We start from the raw sequence: 6,859 nt of genomic DNA, 5'->3' as shown, positions 1-6,859 counted from the left end.
ATGGGGTGGGTCTACTTGGTTTTAAATGTTGGTGAAGGTGGGTATATACTGTATGTTCTGTTGAAGTAAAATATATCATTTGCCTCAAAGATAAAATATTTGTTGGCATAAGATCATGTAACATGCATCTTGCCTTCCAGTATCACTGGCTCAACTCATGCAAGTGCGTCTAACTTAAATTGTATGAATATTCTGTTTTTTGTAAAAGTAAAATACTGTGGTTGTTGGAAATGTGAAATAAAAAGAGAAAATAGTGCAAGTACTCAGCCAGTTGGGTAGCATCTGCAGAGAGAAATCTACTTAAAACCTATTCCACTTCTAATTTCTCCCAGTCCTGATGGTAGGGTATTAACTTGGTTGTCACCCTGCAGAAATGCTGCCTGATCTGAATATTTGAACAGGGGAGTGAAAAAGTAAGTTTTTATATTTCCATTTGAGACAAGGGATTAGAGAGAAACCTAGAACCTAAATTTGATTTCATTTGTCTATTAAATGTTTTCGTTTTGGAAAGATAGATGCATAGTCAAGTTTAAAACTATCAACAGCAGACTTCTGTGGGTTTAAATAAAGAATCATAGAGTCACTACAGTGCAGAAAGAGGCCATTCGGCCCAATGAATCTGCACCAACCCTCTGAAGAGCATCCCACCTAGACCCACCCCATCACCGTAACTCCACGTTTACCATGGCTAATCCACATAGGCTATACATCCCTGGACACTACAGGGCAATTTTTAGCATAGCCACTCCACCTAATTTCCGCATCTTTAGACTGTCTGAGGAAACTGGGCGGAATGCGCAAAGTCCACAGAGGCAATCACCTAAGGCTAGACTCAAGCCCAGGAATGCTAACCACTGTGTCACCGTGCTGCCTGTAAGGGGATTATTTATTTACGCGCGCACACTCCACGACATCTAATGCTGTGTCAGTCTCACACCATGTACGGAATTGCGGAAGGCAGTGCACCTCTACATTCTTAGGCCAAAGGAATGTTAACAGTTCGCATGTCTTTGAGAGTCTAGTGAAGAAGCAAGCTTTTTCCTACTCTTGACTTGTATTTCAGATAAATTCAGATAGCTGGGGTCAGTTATCTGGATAAACTGCAGGGTTCTTTTGAAGTAAAAACTAGTCGGTAGGTCACGTAGAGGCATGCCTTGCTGTTGTATCAGAGGTCCAATTTATTTATAGGTGAACTTGTAGCTTTGGAATCAGACTGAGGTATTTTAGAAGACTTGAGCCTCTCTGTCCTTTCTCTGCAGCTGTTGTCCGTGTGTTCTGCAGACTGTTGTAGGTGTGTTTTGAGTTTTGTAGTGCACGAATTTCAGTGTCAGAATTAGTTTCAGTCACATGATTAACAGCCATTGATACATGATAGAAGGCAGTCAGTGGCCTTTCACACTTAGCTTGTGAATTGCTAGTCTTGTTGGCATTCTTTTTGTTATGTTGCAAACCTGGGAACATAGTCCTGGAGCCAATTGATCTGTGTAGTGTTTTGGACTGTTGTTGATCTATATCCTTGAACAGGAAGATTCCCACCTATTATTGTTCAATTTGGATCCCTCCAGAAGCTGATGGTCTGTTTTTAGAGTTACAAAGGCCACCTGACTAGTTTCATCAGAGTCCATTTTAAAAGATGCTGGCTTAAAATTTGTAATATTTTCATACCTGTACTGACATTACAAGTCCACCAAGCATGTTACACTTGTCATAGGTCATGTCTGAATTATGCACCTGCACATTTGGTATTCCAAAATAAATGTTCCTAATTTGAAGTAATCAGTGCTATATACTTCTGTCATTTCCTAAGAGACCCTGTGCCATAAATTGACCTTTTGCTTACTGTAATAATCTTTCTGTAAATAAGTTTTGAATTGTCTTCCCTAGAGTCCTAGTCTGTGCCTCCTGGTTCGGCAAACTTTTTGGGTTTGTTGCAGGTCATTTTGGCCTCACAATTTATATATCACTCAGGCAAAGGTATAAGGAGGTTTTTGTTTGGTTTGTGGTTAAGAAGCAGTTTTTAAATGTTCTCATTCTTATTTTCAAATTCTTCAGTGATCCTGCCTCTCCTTTCTGTCTTCTCTTCCAGTTGAACGATCCTCCAATAAATCTGCTCCTCTCTGGACACTTTTTCAAGTCACCAGTGTCCTACCATTAGTGGCTATGCCTTCAGTTGCTCAGGCCCCAAGCTCCGGAATTCCCTTCCTATGCTTCTCTGTCTCTTTATTTCATCTTTCTTGGCAACTTTCATAAAACTTATCTCTTTGACCAAATTTTTGGTCATCTGACCTCCTCTCTTTTGTGGCTCAGTGTCATGATTTATTAAAGTCCCGTTTTAGTGCCTTGGGATGTTTTGTTTTTAAAGGTACTATATAAATATGTTGTTGAAATCATTATGATTCTTTGAGAGATAGTAGGAACTGCAGATGCTGGAGAATCTGAGATAACACGGTGTAGAGCTGGATGAACAAGGGTCTGAAGAAGGGTCTAGGCCTGAAATGTCAGCCTTCCTGCACCTCTGATGCTGCTTGGCCTGCTGTATTCATCTGATTCTTTTGAGAAGTTTGTAGGGTAGATGTGCAGTCCTACTCCCAAGGGTTCTTATGGTGGAGTTGGTAATGTCCCTGCCTATCTCTGAGCCAGGAAGCCCAAACTCAAGTGCCACCTGTGCCAGAGGATGTAATAACATCTCTGAACAGGTTAATTAGGACATAACTATAATCCTGCCCCTAGTGGCTGTTGAAGTGCAATGGTAGAATCTCTACTTAAGCCAGGAGGCCCAGGTTCAAGTCCTACCTGCTCCAGAAGTGTATAATAACATGTTTCAACAGGTTGATCAGAAAATATCTACAATCCTGCTCCCGATGGCCCACATGTTGCAATAATGCCAAGGTTTAGGCTACTAGCTGAGTTCTTAGTCTGCCCCACTATGAATGAAGGTCTGAAGCCAAATTATGAAACTGCCTCTTTTTGAATGTTGTATCACTTGGCTGTTTCAGAACGCATTTGAATTTCAGTCACACACAATCGAGCTCCATAAATCAATGCTATCACAGTTGACATTTAAAAGGCTGGCGGTTAATGCCTGCTCAAGTAACTCATTGAAAATTTTCGGTCCATGTGGGAGCAGCTAACCATCCTGCAAGAATACAAAAATGCTTCAGTTGTCCACCTGTGTAAGCTGAAAGCATGCAGTGGATTCTTGCTCCTCTCCATCACTAACAAAATCTTTGCCAGAGAGCTTATGGACTGCTAAGTGTAATATCTTGACCAGAATCTTCTGACTGTGAGCTAGTGCAGTTTCAGTAAAAGTCAAGGAGTCACCTGATTTTGATGTCTGCAGTTGGACATCTCCAGGAAAAATGGCAAGAAAATAACATTGACCTTGACACCCTGTTTCTTGATCTGACCAAGGTGTTTGCTGTCAAATGTCAGGGCCTATGGAAGGTAATGGAAAATTTTGGCTGCCCAACAAAATGCATCCACTGTTCAACAGTTGTATTACAGCATGTTCACAGATGATGATGAGCCTTTGACCTATTCACAGTCATTAATAGTGTTACGCTGGGATGCATGTTAGCATCAACCCTCTTCACTGTTTTAATCCATCATGCTTTCTGATTATATCAATCATCGTTGTGCAAGGTATCAAAAGGAGAAGTAGCAAGGATGGGCATCTGCTCAATCGGAAATGATTCCAGATAAAGACGAAGCTGTCCTAGGATACTATGATTTCCTGTTGACTGACTGATTGCACTAGCTCCTATTTTGGACATGGGCATACAATGTAACATGAACTTGTTCTCCAGTTCATGCAACACTTTGGTGTTATGATCAAGATGAAAAAACTGAAGTCTGCTCCAGGAAAGCACAATCTCAAGTTCAGGGTTTCAGTCCCTGACCAGAAACTGTGAACCAGTGATAAGTTCACTTTTATCTTGGCAGCACATGATCTCAAGTTATCTATTCTTGATAATATTACATGTGCAAGAATTGCCAAAGTAATTGTCTCTTTGACAGACTTTGAATATTACACTGGGAACAAAGTAGAGCAAAATTAAGTTTGCTGAGCAGTATCCTTCCCATCCTTTTATTCATTCATTCACAGGACAGGGACATTGCTGGCGAGGACAGCATTTATTGCTCATCCCTAATTGCCTAGAGGTCAGTTAAGAATCGACCACATTGCTGTGGGTCTGGAGTTGCAAGTAGGCTGGACCAGGTAAGGATAACAGTTTCCTTCCCTAAAGGATATTAGTGAAACAAGTGAGTTTTTCTGACAGTCGGCGATGGATTCGTAGTCATCATTAGACTCTTGAATTCGGTGAAACAAAGAGAATCTAGAATTAAAGTTTCACCATCTGCCATGGCAGGATTTGAACCTGAATCCCCAGAACATTACCTGGACGTCGGGAAGACGTTTCCATTGGTAGGAGAGACTAGGACCCAAGGACACAGCCTTAGAGCAAAGGGAAGACCTTTTAGAAAGGAGATAAGGAGAAACTTCTTCAGCCAGAGAGTAGTGATTCTGTGGAATTCACTACCACAGAAGGCTGTAAGGGCCAGTCATTGAGTATATTTAAGACAGGGATAGATAGATAGATTCTTAATTGTCAAGGGGATCAAGGGTTACAGGGAGAAAGTGGGAGAATGGGAGCTGATAAGTTTCTCAACATGATTGAATCGTGGAGCAGACATAATGGGCTGAATGGCCTAATTTCAGCTCCAGTGTCTTATGGTCTTATGGATCTCTAGATTAACAGTCAATAAATGTGAAGCTGGAAAAGCACAGCAGGTCAGACAGCATCCAAGGAGCAGGGAAGTCAACATTTCAAGCCAAAACCCTTTGTAAGAGTGGGGAGGGGGAGGGGAGCAGTGAAATAAATAGGGGTGGACTGGGGCTGGGTGGGGGGGTGAGGGTAGGTGGGATGGAGATAGGTGGATGCAGGTAGGGAATTGTGGTGGTTGGTCAGCGGGAAGGATGGAATGGATAGGTGAGTCAGAAGTTAGACAGGCTGTGGGTGGAAGGATTTTGAATCTGCTGAAGTCAATATTCAGCCCGTTGGGCTGTAAGCTCCCAAGGCGAAATATCAGGTGTTGTTCCTCCAGTTTACGTTTGGCCTCACTCAGAATGGAGGAGGCCAAGGATGGTCATGTCACCAGGGGAGTGGGAGTGGGAATGGGAGGGGGAGTTATAGTGGATGGCAACCGGAAGGTCGGGTTGATTGATGGGTGCAGAGCTCCGTGAACTGGTCCCCGAGTCTGCGTTTGGCCTCCCTGATATAGAAGAGGCCATTTTGGGAGTAACAGGTACAGTAGATGTGGTTAGATGAAGTGCAGATGAACCTCTGCTGGATTTGGAAGGAGATTAACGGTCCAGTATTAGTTCCACTAGGCCATCGCCTCCCCGCGTATGACACTTGGACTGTGTACAACTTCATTTCAAGAAATTCAGTCACTTTCATGAGTTGCCTACAGAAGCTTCTGAAGATGATACAAAATATTAAAGACAGTGCCAAGCATCTGTGGCATTTGAGACAGTCATTATCAACATTCTGGGGCTTACCATTTGACCAGAAAGTAAACTAGATAAACCATGTAAATACAGTGCCTATAAGAACAGGTTAGAAGCTAGGAATCCTGCAGTGATTAACACTCCACAAGTCTCTTCAAAGCGTGTTCACCATTTACAAGGCACAAGTCTGTTGGAACACTCTCCATTTACCTGGATGAATGCAGCTCCAATAACACTCAAGTTTGACACCATCCAGGACAAAGCAGCACGCTTGATTGGCACCATATTCACAAACATCCACTTCCTTCTCCGCTAACACTCCGCAGCAGTTTGTACTACTTATGAGCTGCACTGCAGAAATTCAAAGGTTGCTTAGATACCATCTTCTGAACCCATTACCAAAACTGTCTAGAAGGATAAGGGCACCAGATACACAGGAGCTGCACTATTTGCCATTTTCCCCTCCAAGCCATACATCATCCCACGTGGAAATATATTGCCAATTATTCAGTGTCATATAGGATGAAAATTCTGGAATTCCCTTCCTAATGGCATTCTTGGGTCTATATACAGCACATGGATTGCAGAGTTCCAGAAGGCAGCTCATCACCACCTTCTCGAGCAACTAGGATTGGGCAATACATGCTTGTCCCAGCCAGTGATGCCCAAATCTGATGAATGAGTTTACCTGGTGATATGGCTAAAATGTCTGACACCTCATAGTCATGGAGATGTACAGCGTGGAAACAACTTGTTTTTTGAGTTTGTTCCAACTCGTCACTGCCGACCAGATATCCTCACTTAATTTAGTCCCATTTGCCAGCCTTTGGCCCGTATCCCTCTGAACCCTTCCTATTCATATACCCATCCGATGCCTTTTTAAATATTGTAACTGTACCAGATGCCATTGCTTCCTCCGGCAGCTCAGTCCATACACACACACCAACCTCTGCATGAAAATGTTGCCCCTTAGGTTCTTTTTTGATATATTTCCCCTCTTACCTTAAACCTTTGCTGTGTAGCTTTAGACTCTTTCTCTCTTCTGCCACCACCCCCCCCCCCCCCCCCCCCCCCCATCCCAGAGAAAAGACCTTGCCTATGTATCCTATCCATGCCCCTCATGATTTTATAAACCTCCTAGAAGGTCAAGGTCATCCTCAGCCTCGAACCTTTCAGGGAAAATAGACCCAGCCTGTTCAGCCTCTCCCTATAGCTCCAACCCTGGAAACATCCTTGTAAATTTTTTCTGAACCCTTTCTAGTTCCACAACATGCTTCCGATAGGAGGGAGACCAGACTTGCACACAATACTCCAAAAGTGTCCAAACCAATGTCCTGTAGAGCCATA

This window comes from Rhincodon typus, chromosome 8 (genome assembly GCF_021869965.1).
Source record: "Rhincodon typus isolate 14 chromosome 8, sRhiTyp1.1, whole genome shotgun sequence".
NCBI classification, from domain to species: Eukaryota; Metazoa; Chordata; class Chondrichthyes; order Orectolobiformes; family Rhincodontidae; genus Rhincodon; species Rhincodon typus.
The sequence above is the reverse complement of the archived record's forward strand: the minus strand, read 5'-3'. Positions refer to the sequence as shown.